The sequence below is a fragment of the Sus scrofa genome, chromosome 4 (genome assembly GCF_000003025.6).
Source record: "Sus scrofa isolate TJ Tabasco breed Duroc chromosome 4, Sscrofa11.1, whole genome shotgun sequence".
In the NCBI taxonomy this organism is placed as follows: Eukaryota; Metazoa; Chordata; class Mammalia; order Artiodactyla; family Suidae; genus Sus; species Sus scrofa.
The window spans coordinates 33184996-33198609 of NC_010446.5; the positions used below are offsets into that span (position 1 = coordinate 33184996).

General features: G+C 32.4%; 1 protein-coding gene across 1 annotated transcript in view; it reads right to left on the bottom strand.

Annotated features, from left to right (window-relative positions):
• RIMS2 (regulating synaptic membrane exocytosis 2) overlaps nucleotides 1–13614 on the bottom strand; it is a 613799-nt gene that overhangs the window by 185381 nt on the left and 414804 nt on the right.

Genomic DNA, 13614 nt, shown 5'->3' on the forward strand with positions numbered 1-13614 from the left:
AGTAAAGAACTTAAGGAAGTAGGGAGTTACCTATTCGGTTACTTAGGGAGGGCATTACAGGTAGAAGAACAGAATAGTATATGCAAATGTCCTGAGGTGTAAACATGTCTGACACATTCTAGGAAAGCACAGAAGTCTCTGTGGCTGGAACAGAGGGAATAGAAGGGAAGGTCACAGGAGATGAGATTACAGAGGTAATGGAATTGGAAGTGGAGGGAGTACAGATCATGTAGGGGGGTACTGTAGGTCATGTATCAAAAGATTCAATGGTCAACATTTAATGTTAATATCATAACAGCATCCATAAACACGTAAGTATACATATGCTTTTCTTTTTATTCACATGTTTCTAAAGCTATACCAAAAGTCAAGAAGACAGTTACTATCTACATACATTTTAATTCCCATGAAGTTTCACTATGCCATAGATGATTCTCTGGTATATATTCACCTTTGGCCATAAATAGTGGAATACTAACCTATTTTGTAATATTAAGCTAAGCAAAGCATAATTAGGAAGAGAAAAATCACTGTCAAAAACAAAAATAAATATGCTACATTGTAATACCAAATATAGGTGATTTTGGATACACTACTTCTTTGAATATTATTTATATGCTAGAGTTTACTACATTAAGTGTAAAGGTCTTCCAGTTCCTAGACCTGAAGTGAATGCTATTAATAAAGAATATTTTATTCTAGTCTGATATAAATCAGTTACTACAAGGAAATAAACTTCTTGCTTTGGCAGTATTAAATTTACACTTGGGTACATAGCTGACCCTTTTATTTCCCATTTGGTAAATAATCTGATAAAGATGCAATACAGAATTCCAAATGGTAAGCAATCTGGAAAAAGATGGTATATTTGAATCAACTGCTAGTGGAAACAGAAATCTTTAAAATTCCAAGACTCTAGTTAAATTTTTTTAGTTAAAAGAACAAAGGAATCACCTACTCCTTAATCAAAGTTAATCTGTGGTAGCACAAAAACAAAACACTAATTTCCCCACATTGGGGAAAATAATAAACTCAGTAACACAGTATTTCTTGATTTTTGAATAACCTGCACTTTTGGCTATCTACCAGTATACAATATTTGATATTTTATAAGCAATACAGAGTTGTTTCTAAAATCAAATTTTCTAAGATCCTATACATGTGACATTTAAAAAGTTGTTTTGCCCTTTACCATCTGATCAAAGTTTGTGAGGTTCCACAAAAGGGAGACATACTAACTTCTAAAGTAAGATTAAGTGTGTAGAAGAAATGGCTTGTTTTGAAAATGGTTCAGCCTTTCTACTTATTAACAGAATCTTCTAAAGTGTGGAGGGAAAAAAAAAACTTACCACATAACATGGTTAATTTTTAAATACTTTCTTTGAGTTGACAAACATTGTAGCCGAAGAAAATCTATTATATGGCAGCAATAAGAAAATTCTCATAATCATCCATTTATAAAGACCAGCCAATACAATGAAAGAAGACCTAGATAAAGGCTATCAATAAATGATAAAAGAAGTAACAGATATGTTACTGGGCTGAGCCAGGAAAGATGGCTTTTAGGAACATTTCTGCCATTAACTAGGTGTATAACTTTAGACAGGTTTCATAGCCTCTCTGTCTCTAATCTGCTACATTTGAGGTAAGAAAGCTGGTCTTGAAATTTCTGAGGTTATTTCCAGGTTTAAAATTACAGAGTTGCTCTCACTTGTCACTGATTACTCAGATTTATGGGAGAGTACCTATATCGGAGATGATAAAATTAAGGCACAGAGCCTAGAAGATTTTCTAAAAGTGCTAATGTGGCTATTATCAAATCCTATGTTGAAATCCAAGTGTCTATTTTAAAACAGAATTAAAGTCATAAAAGGAACAGAACTGACTACCAACTCATTAATTCATCACCCAAAACACGAAACTAAGAACTACCCACACCTAGCCCTCTTTGAATTTGTAGGTCATACAATTAAAATGAAACATTTAAAGTAATTAAAATCAAACTATTACATTTAGAATTAACACAAAGTAGTACATTTAGAATGGATAAGCAATGAGATCCTACTGTATAGCACAGGGTACTATAATCTCTTGAGATAGAACTTGATGGAAGATAATATGAGATAAGAAATGTTTTTGTGTGTATATATGTGTGTGTATGTATATATATGTGTGTATATATATATGTATATATGTGTGTGTATATATATGTGTATGTATATATATATGAATGACGGTTACTTTGCTATAGGCAGAAATTGACAAAACATTGTAAATCAACTATAATAAAAAAATTAAAAATGAAAAAATTTTTAAAAATCAAACTAGTTTTATGTCAGGGAAATGTTCAAATTACTTGAAAGCTATTTTAGTTATATTAGAGAAAACAGCAAAAAAAAGTATACATCTTAATATTTTCCTTTCTTTTTTCTTTTAGCTGCATTCACGGCATGTGTAAGTTCCAAGCCAGGGATCAAACCTGTGCCACAGCAGGAACCTGAGCCACAGCAATGACAACACCAGATCCTTGCCCCACTGAGCCAACAGGAAACTCCCAAGATATTCTTTTCTATTAAAAGACTATTGTAATTTAAAAAAATAAAATGTTCTTAATGTAAAACAATAAAGATCTTTAAATTAAAATTTAATTACAAAATTGTAGCCCATTATATTGTAATCTACTACCAAAGAATAAAAATAAAAAATCAGAGATGCAGCAATGTAATTTCATTGATAAGTATGACTTTATACTTTCATACTCTTTATGAAAGAATACATGCCACATTGCTCAGATGCAAAATAGAAATCCATTCAAGTACAGAAAAAAATTTGTTCTAGGGGGATAATTCATTCAAGTAAATACTCAGTTGTGAATTTAATTTGTACATGGGAAAGCTTAAAGACCAAATCAATAACTATTTGAGTATTTGATAATTTGAAGAACTAATTTACTCATGAAAACTTAACTATGAGGTGTTTTTAAGTGATATTTTAAAAAAACCTTGAGTTCCCATTGTGGTGCAGCAGAAACGAATCCAACTAGGAACCATGAGGTTGTGGGTTTGATCCCTGGCCTCACTCAGTGGGTTAAGTGGGTTAAGGATCCGGTGTTGTTGTGAGCTGTGGTGTAGGTCGCAGATGCGGCTCAGATCCTATGCTGCTGTGGCTGTGGTGTAGGCTGGCAGCTGCAGCTCTGATTAGACCCCTAGCCTGGGATACTCCATATGCAGCTGGGGCAACAAAAAAGACAAAAGACAAAAACAAAAACAAAAACCCAATGTCTATAAAATAACTATATTCCAGCTAGTTTTCATCACACCATGTAGCCAATCCCCATCAAGACACCAGTTTAAAGAACACATATTCCAATATTAGCAGAATATATTTGTATATTAGCAAATATATTTGTATATTAGCAGAATATACTTGTATAATAAGAATGTGCTTTCACATATTGCATCATATTTGATCCTATAAAACACAAAAAAAGACTTTATATCAGCTGGTTTCTATAGGTAAGAAAACAAAGAACTATTAGTTAGAATAAGGGAGTTCCCGTCGTGGCACAGTGGAAGCGAATCCAACTAGGAACCATGAGGTTGCGGGTTATTAGAATAAGAATGAATAGTTACCTCAGTTTACAAACAATTTCGCATGCACTACTTCAACCGATTCTCAATATAGCATACTGGGAATAAAAGACATATGCTAAGACGTCCTCTTCTCAGATGAACTAGTTTGGGTTAACGACTTAGTCATAAAGTTGCTACATAGTAAAGGCAGGCCCTGAGACAAGATTCCAAAACCTGGTTCTCCTTCCCTAATACCCTGTCACATGGAAGATCATGTTATTTCACCAGCAAACAGAAGACGGCTTTAGAATTATATTTAGGAAGCCAGCAATGACATATTTTGAAAAAAATGACTGAAGTTTGAACAAAGGTATGAGGTGGAAGGGGTTCTTTCCTAAATCTGATTAGCCAATTGAAGCTTAGGAAATACAAAAGAAATAAAATGAGCAAAAGGGGAAGAAAAGTAAAATATGGGGGAATGACCCCCAACAAGGAAAGAAAAAATTAGGGAAAGAAATTAGAAAATATTTGAAATATTTGAAATAAATTAGAAATTAGAAAATATTTGTTTACAAGTTATATGACATAGGGCATCATACAGTTGGTTACTGGAATACCATAAATAACCATTAGCCCTCAGTCTCTTCTCTCTCAAATCCATCTTGTTCATTTTGCCAAGTTATTATTCCATACAACAGATGTAATTTAATGAAATACATAACTAACACCTTGCTCTATTAAAGCACCCTTGAATCTCTTTCATTTCAATTTTTGTCAAATGGTCATTCATCTAAGTTGGCAGGGAATGTTGTATTTAGGAAATATTCACCAATGTCACTATAAAATCCATTCCTACTTAGATATTAATTAAATTTGGAAATTAAGACATGGGTATTGGTACTCTCCTCACTTCGGAAGCATTCATGAGACGAAAGAGAGGCAGCAAAACAAAGCCTGCCAACACCCCATCACCCGAAATTCTATCCAATTCCTAAAATGCTTACAGAAATAAGCATCCATTATAAATACAGTCAAAATTATTATATTATTTTGGTCCCTTTGTAACCTGCTCCCCCAACCCTTTTCTTCCTTTCCTTCCTCTCTTCCCTTTCTTTCCTATTTATTAGATTTTCTATATGAAATAACATAGGCAACTATACATGGAGACTCATTATGTATCTTTAGGGGCTTGACTTGTTAAGTCAGAATGGTAGAGTTTAGTTTATAATCTGACAGTGAATGGCTCACTAATGGATAATTAGTAGATTGCACCTCTTAAGTTTCCAAAACCAAACACAATTTACAAACAACAATAACACAATAAACTTGAAATAAAACTACTTGAGACTTTATTAGCCACACCTCCAACACACTTAGTTTCTGTTAAAAACCCTTACAGGATACTTTATTTTACAGAAGAGGAAACTGACGTTCAGAGAAATTAAAAGCCTTGCCAGAGATCATGTGCTTAAGACCCAATTTATTGACTTCCAATAGAGTTCCCTAAACATTGAGAAACTTGAAAAGTCCTAATTGTTTAAACAATTCTCTGACTTAAAGAAAAGCATTCTAAATATATGCATGTTGAGTTTTACATGTTGATTGAGACATGTAAAAATGTTGCACATTATGCAATAATTCATACTGAAATCCAGTTGATTTCTTTCCTCCTCTTTTTTTTTCTTATGCAAGTTATGTGTTCAAGAAGAGCAGCAAAGGTACTTTTTTTCCCTCAAAACTACTAAATAGGAGTTCCTGTTGTGGCGCAGTGGTTAACGAATCCGACTAGGAACCATGAGGTTGCGGGTTCGATCCCTGCCCTTGCTCAGTGGGTTAATGATCCGGCATTGCCGTGAGCTGTGGTGTAGGTTGCAGACGCGGCTCGGATCCCGAGTTGCTGTGGCTCTGGCATAGGCTGGCAGCTACAGCTCCGATTAGACCCCTAGCCTGGGAACCTCCACATGCCGCGGGAGCGGCCCAAGAAATAGCAAAAAGACAAAAAAAAAAAAAAAAAAAAAAACCTACTAAATAATATGTATTGAATATTTGGTTCAGAGTGATAATCATAATCAGGTTTAGTTTTACTTTAAATCCAAAGTTTTCAGATTGTGTGCTGAAAATACAAAATTACAGCAAGAAATGATAGTAGTTATTATGTGATAAGTATTGTGATCAGCAATTTAAATATACCAAATTACTTAAGAAAGTTAATTTATAGCATATCTACATAGCAAGTAATGTTCCTTAGAGTAGACTGGGGACTAGTTCAAGGCAGAGTTTATAAACATCACCCTCCTAAGGTACCCAGTGCTCCATTACATTTTTTCAACATCTCTCACCCATGCCTCACTTTTTTTCAATCACAGGCTCTAACTTGTTTCCTGTGAAAATTTGTATGTGATAATAGCTTGGGTCAGTCCCCTCAGGAATATTTAAATTTCAGTGTTCTGAAAAGCCTAAAAGCTTTATATTATTAAAAATAATTAAGCCATTAAAGAATATCAGAAAATGAAATACTATCACAAGTAGTGGCATACATATTTTGGGCTGAAAACATACACAAAACACCTCCAAACTTACTTCCTCCACATGTATCACAATCTTAAGAGACTTTATGTGTCAGGCTATAAAATAATTTTATCAACTACTTTTCATTTGTTGTTATTATATTTTCATCGTTCTTTTCTTGAGAGCTCCCAAAGCAGGGAATAATATCTTATTGAACACTGAGTCATCCTCAGTAACTACCTCGTACAACACACTGGAAACAGCAGATATTGGTGGAATTGAGCTAAACGGCTAGCTAATACCTAAAATGAAACAAATGGTTGAAGCACATGCCAGGACAATGCCATTGATCAAAAAGACATGGTGTATAAATGCATGAGATTGGAAGCCAAGACGTCATCTTTTCCCATGCGTTCTAAAAACATCTAATTAACCTCTAGAATTCTTATCCTTCATCAGGAAAGAACAGCTACTTTATTAAAAGATTTATAAGTTTCCTTTCAAATCTAAGTCCTTATTCTAATTCTAGGATGAAAGCTATAAAACAGACAAATATTTTTGCCAAACTATAGGCAGATGGCTTGGGGCCAGAAAGTTTTATAGAACGCACTGGCAGACCTAGATTTAGAAATCAAAGAAGGATGAGTGCAGTTTCCCACACATCCTTCATGTAGTCTTTTTCTCCTGACCTCGCCCCTCGGCTGTAGATTTTTATTTCCTTTCTTCCTTTTATAGTCAAAAATCTTTAAAAGGTGTTTACAGTGTCTTCATTTCCCTACTCTTTTAAATCCACTCTGATCAATCTTTTATCCCCTACAACTCCACAATAACTGCCCTCAATAAAGGTTAACACAATGACTTCCTACTTGCTAAATCTAGTGATCACTTCAACTCTTCATAATTCTCTTCTGCTTCAAGTACTATCTTCAGTTGTATTCAAAGTCACTATAATCCATGCTTTCCCTACTATTTCTCCTCCTACTCTTTCTCAGTCTCTTGCTGCTTCATCTTTTCAATTTCTAAATATTAGAGAAGTTCAGTTCATAGTCCTTGGAGCTTTTCTTTGAGCTGTCTGCATTTGTTTTCTCAATGATTTTAATGGGTCTCATAGTTCTAAATCTTTTTTTTTTTTTTTTGTCTTTTTGCCTTAATAGGGCTGCTTCTGCAGCATATGTAGGTTCCCAGGCTAGGGGTCCAATCACAGCTGTAACTGCCAGCCTACTCTAGAGCCACAGCAATGTGGGATCCAAGCCGCATCTGCGACCTACACCACAGCTCACAGCAACACCGGATCCTTACCCCACTAAGCAAGGCCAGGGATCGAACCCTCAACCTCATGGTTCCTAGTCGGATTCATTAACCACTGAGCCATGACGGGAACTCCTAAATCTCTCTTTAAAAGGATGACTCCCAAATTTATAACTACAGTCCAAATCTCTAACCTGAAATCCAGAAAATAATTCAAACTGCCAATCTGACATTGTAGTCTAGCCATCTAACAGTATTTCTAACCTATATCCAAAACTGAACACCTGACATTCCCACAAAATACAGTTTTCTCAAATTTTTTCCTATGAATGGAAATTTCATGTTTCTGCAATTACCCAGGCCCTATGGATCTAGTCTAAGCCATCATCTTCTCTTTCCTGGGTTATTGGAAATGCTTTCTTACATACTTAAGTACATATGAACTTGAGTACATATGAACATATTTTTTCATCAATAATAAAAAAAATCATGGTGGTTAAGGAATAGATAAAAATGTCAAATATGTAAATACTTGACATTTAGGGCTCATTTAAATTTTTGTTTATGGAGAATATTCATATTTTGCAATACTTGATTTAATTTTATTTATTTTGTTACACTGTTTTCACCTTTTCATAATAATCTAGCATATTTTAAGAATTTTGTACTTGGAGAGGTATTAATGAATTGCACTCCACAGAAAGAAAAATTATAAAATTATTTCAGTGCTAATTTGATCTTACATGTAACATTACAGAAAGTATTTATAAAAGATGAAGACAGGAAACAAAGAATATATTCAAGGCTAAAGGACATTTCAACTAAATTACCGAAGCTACTATAATACTATCTTGCTTAATTTGGCTCAAAAACAAGGAAAATTGTTAATGATATAAAGGTAGTTTAGAAGGCTGATTTTTTTTATTTAATCATTTTAAAATGCTGACATTCTAAAATGTGTAGCTATATTTGATATCAATTACCATAAAACATATACAGTTTTACTGTTTTTCGCTTTTGTTTTTATTTTGAAGACATCTTTAATCTTTTTGAAAACAAAAAGTTAGGTCAAATGCAAACAATAAGCATTTTTTGTAATGTAATTTTAGTTGGCTTTAAAATCAGTCCTACTGTTTTTGACAGAACTTCGTTGTGGTGGGTTATAGAATTGCGTCATTGATAATTAAAGGAAAACTAAATCTAAGTATTAAAATCAATCGTCTTTTTTGCTTGCCTAGGCAATATAACTCATGTGTATAGACCTGTGAAAAATATACATACATTATAAATGTTTAATACAGCTGAATTCATAAATAAGTTCATTTTTACTTTATTTTTGAACAGTTCAATTTTAAGGTAATTTCTGGGGTTGAAAAATATGTATGTTGCGTTTTTCTAAATGCAGGACTATCACTATTTTCCTTAGAATCTTACTCCTTTATATGGCCAACAAAGCAAAGCTTTTTATTTTAATGTCATAAATTTCAATAGAATAGGATTATACCATAGTCCAATAATAAGGTAAGTACTTCAAAAATGAATTTTATATTCAGAAATATATTAAAAAGAGAAGACACTTTAAATGTTGGATATCTTAAATTCAAACTATATTGTATTTATACTTCTTTAAGAAAGTTATATTCATGAATATCACAAATGTCAACAGTGAGAGTCTAAAATATAGAAAGGCACTATTAATGTCATATTAGACTTGCCTTTTTTCCCATTATTACGTGGGCTTGGTGTTTCTCCCTCATTGTCTTCATAACATTGAAAACAGACAAGAGTGATTAATAATTAAGGTCATTAACAACCCAAATAAAAGCCAAGCACACCACAAAAGATGACATCACACATCATGGCAACAAATTCCATGCACAAAACATGACACTTCACATTAATGAACACAAGAGTAAATTATACCCTTACTATCCTATAAGAAAAATAATACAAGCAAAAGTAAAATGAGGAATCATGAGCCATTTTATAATAATTTAGGAAGATTATAGCTATGTTTTACAGCAGTTTTCATTTAATAACTAATGTAATTTACTAAGTTTATTTTAAGAATCAAGCACAGGTGACAAACTGGTTCAATAAATAGGCTTCTTAATGAAGTCAAAAAATAATATGTGATATTAACAATTGCTGAAGTCCCCAAACTCATGATATCCTTGATAATGACTTTACCACAGAAGTCAATTCATGAACAGCATGAAAGCCTCAGTATTTGTAAGGACTAGTGTGAAACATATAAGAATGCTCAAACAGAGAAGCATTAACTAGAGAGCTAAATTAAAATGAAATTCATTCATATAGGATTCCTTAAAAATGTTATTCCTATAGCATTTCAGGAAGATGGAAGGATGTGTGACATTCTAGTAGTGTATGAGATACTCAGAACAGAGATAGTTATACCTTTCCATAAATATGCATCTAGGAGTTCCCGTCGTGGCTCAGTGATTAAGGAATCCAACTAGGAACCACGAGGTTGTAGGTTCCATCCCTGGTCTTGCTCAGTGGGTTAAGGATCCTGCATTGCCGTGAGCTGTGGTGTAGGTCACAGGCACGGCTCGGATCCCATTTTGCTGTGGCTGTGGTATAGGCCGGTGGCTATACCTCTGATTAGACCCCTAGCCTGGGAATCTCCATATGCCACAGGAGCGGTCCTAGAAAAGACAAAAACAAAAAAACACAAAAAAACAAAACCATATATATATATACCTAAACTTGCCTTTGTTTTCATTACCAGATGTACTCTGATGATTTTTCTCATAACATTTGAAAATAGTTACTAATTATTAGTAATTGCAGTAAGAGGTCTCTGTCTTAAACTACAAACACCATTGTAAGAATGCATCCAGAAAATTTTAGAAAAAATTTTAGAAACAAATTATAACAGTTTCTAAAAGTTTCAAGACCTAAAATTTTAGAATTCATATTCTGCTCTGTATTTACTCATAATTTACCTCTAAAAAATCAAAATTGTTGAGAGAAGAGGCTAGGACTCCAACATAACTTGTATTCGGCATAACACATGGTAAAATACAGTGTTTTGGTAGATACTCAATGAACATTTTTGAGCAAATATATGAACTGAATGTAAACCAGGGTTAAAGAATAAGTATACATCTTAATCAGAGGCATTGCCTATAACTTCAGTTTGATTGAAACAATATGGAGAATGTTTAAATTGGTATTAGACATTCTGATATATTTCTCCATTAATAAAATTAAGTAATAACTCTAATATTAGTACTAAAAAGCAATCTGTCCTTTATTCTGTGTTTATAATTTTGGAGCCTAAAGTCTTACATGAAATAGAAAAGTCATACTTCTGAAACATATGATTAATATTTTAGGCACACGGACAGACCTGCCTTGACCTCTTCACCCTGCTTTTCTCCCCCCTGCTCTTCCACATGACCCGTCTCTTCATTAACTTCTGTATTTGTACAAGTAAAAGTAAAGAAAAAGATAAGACCAGATATGTACATTTGTCACTTTTAAGTAAAACAAAAATTCAAATTATTCATGATATAATTAATAGTTTTAAGGAGATGAATAGATAATTTTTAATGAGTCTCTGACATGTTATGGAAATAATTAAGTATACTGTTAATAAATTACCGCACTGTCTCCTTTTCTGATAGCTTCGATTAGGAAAAGAAACTGGCCTATAAGTATTCGTAATATGTAATAACTGTAAAGCAGGCAAAATAGTTTGTCTATAAACTTGATATATTCTTAGAAAAATAATACTATTTAACTTTTCTTTTAGAGAAACAAAAAATGATATTATAAACTCATTCTTATTTTTATAAAATGCCAGTACATCAAAGTTAAGGGGAAATAATAATAATAATAATAATGCCTTGCAGTTGTTTAGTACATTGTACTTTCACTATATTGTTCCTATTTTCTTTGATTCTCAGACAAAGATGACTAATACTGTACCACTGTCAAGGCCAACATATATAAAGTTTTAAATTAATTTAATTAACAGACTAAAATATATTCCAAGTCAAAAGGAATTAAATTAGGACTGGCTCATTTTTCAGCTATTAAACAGGATTAGGAAATAAATCATTAATTTGATTCTAAAATAATGCCACTGAATTACAATGTCTGACAACTTTTTAAGAGGTAATCCAAATATAATTTGATTTACATCACTAATCAATAGTTTTAGGTTATGTACCTTTAACTTCAGTCAGAAGTTGAAGACTTCTAAAAGAGATACCTACATATCTCCTTTAAAGCTAAAGAAAATTACAGAATCATGTATTTACCAGAGTCTTCACATTAACACGTATGAAAACACTGCTAAAATCATCCATACTTTTAAGCAAAACAAGACAAACAAAACTCCCCAAATACTTTCATTTTATACTGGAAAGGATAAGAGGTTTTGACTCTCCTCTCCTTTAATATAGAAATGGAAAAGTCATAATTAGAAACATTAAAGGAAAACTATGGTTTTAACAGATTTTATAGGGCAAAAACCAGATAGTAAATAGAATGCTGACAAGTCTGTAAAAAACTTCCTTAATCCTGACTTTCAGTATCAGCTCTATGTCAGTTTTCTGCTACATTATTAGTACAAAGAATGGAGCAATTCATATCTCAAAGACTACTGCTACAGAGGATATTAAAACGGGATTTTGAAGACTATATTTCTGACATTATCCCAACAAATGATGCCAAAACTCTATCTTTACAAATTGTAGAAAAAAAATAATTTAATGGGGAAATTAAAAAAAAAATTGTGGGGAGAGGAGACAAAAATTCCATATGTATTAAAGAACTTTTCTTATGGACAATATTTTTAAATTTATACACTCCCATCTTCATATAAATAATTGAAAACTACAGAAATGCTGCTAAAATATTTTTATCGGAAAGCAAAACAAAGCAAAACTAATCACAACATTGCTGAGTTGTTTAAAATCATATTTCATTGTACATAGTAAATAAAAAGGAGCACAAAATAGGAAATAATAAATCATTCAACTACAACTAACAAGAACACAACTTGTTCTAAGTCGTTTAAGGCCAAAAAGTATTGCTGCCCAAATGCAATGCACTTAAAAATGTGTTAAATTAAGTAATAAAATATGAATTTTGCTATAAACATATATAGAACGACAAGATTATTTTAATGGTATCTTTTATACTATTTGAAATAGCTTTTCAATTTTTAAATAAATATATCATGTTCAACAAATATTTACTGAGGGTTTATAATGTGCCAGGCATTATTCTATGTGCTGGAGATTCATCAGTAAATAAAACAGTTAGTAATTCTTTAAAGTTACAAAGTCAGCTGCAGAATCCTCTATTCAGAAGAGGGATTGTTATTGTCCTGGTAAATGTCTAGCATTCCATGTATCATGACTCAAAATTTTCTCTTATGTAGAGTTGATAATAAAACTGTACATATTTAACTTTGATATACTATAAGCAGTCTTACTATGACATGAAAACAATGCAGGAAATACAAAGCACAATCACTATCTAAATCAACAACTTTCTTTTCTAGAAAGCCAAATTTAAGAATTAAAAGATCATCATAAATACAAAATAAAATATATGGTGATAAATATAACTAGATTAGGTATACATCCTCAATGACATAAACACAGACTGCAATTGATATTTTTGCTTAGAGTCCTGCATAAAACAGAATGCTGCTTAAAAAGCAAATTATTAAAAAGAGAAAAAACTACCTTGTGATTTAAAAGAAGTTAAATTCTTTGCATTCCTACTTAATTGAATCAAAGAAATTTAACTCTTTTGTATGTTTTCTATGAAAGTCAAATATTTTACCTGAATCACAAAACAAAATAATTTTAGTGTATATAAAAATCTATGAAATGGAGGGACATCAATTGCAGTTGGGTTTATTTTTGCTCACAGAGCCCCCCCAAAAGGCTGTCAGCACAAAACAAACCCTCCTTTATGTACAGACCTTCATAAGGTTCTATCTCCTTGACTCCATGGTCTAGGAAAAACAAAATAAAAATAAAACAAAAAAGGGAACCAAAGCACAGGGGTTAAAAACAACAGAAATTTCCAAAGGCACAGAATGCATCATCTACTAAAGAAAAGATAAACGGTGACTTAAATATGTTTGTTTGCTTGATTTGGCAAAGCACATCCAGTTACCAAATAAAGGGACCATTAAAAAAATGACATTGAAATTATTATATTCTATCATCCATGCTTTTAGAGGGCCTTTATTTGAGAATTTATAGACGTCTGGGGATTATGTTCATTTGTGTAT